Here is a 467-nt window from a genome sequence, read left to right on the forward strand (position 1 = left end):
GCCGCGGCTCTGCCCTTCCCGGCAGTCCGGCTGGAAGCAGGGGAGAGCCCTCCTGGTGCACAGCCGGGGCGCTCGGGAGCCCTCCAGATCCCGCAGGATGGCATCCCCACACCCGAGCAGTCTCTCGGCAAAGACATAACCTGCTTCGCGCCCAGAAGGAGCCCCGGAGCCAGCGGGTGGGATGCGGTGTGATCCTGTGTCCTCTCCCCCTTCGCTTCGGTTGCCGTCTTTATTTCCTCCTCCAAAGGGAGCTCTCCTGGAGCTTGTTGTGCATGGAAGGAGACCAGGTTTGGTTTCTCCTTTTGGCAGGCAGCACAGCCACCTTGTGCCGTGGCGTCGGGCAAAGGCCGGGAGAAGGCAGGACAGTGTCGAGGGAACCGATCTGCACAGTTGGAGTTACTGAGCTGACCTCCCCTCCTCCTCCTTGCCCTGCTCTTACCCCGGGGCTGGCCCGGGCTGGGTGCTGC

Source organism: Eurypyga helias, unplaced genomic scaffold (assembly GCF_000690775.1).
Source record: "Eurypyga helias isolate BGI_N326 unplaced genomic scaffold, ASM69077v1 scaffold15945, whole genome shotgun sequence".
Taxonomy (NCBI): Eukaryota; Metazoa; Chordata; class Aves; order Eurypygiformes; family Eurypygidae; genus Eurypyga; species Eurypyga helias.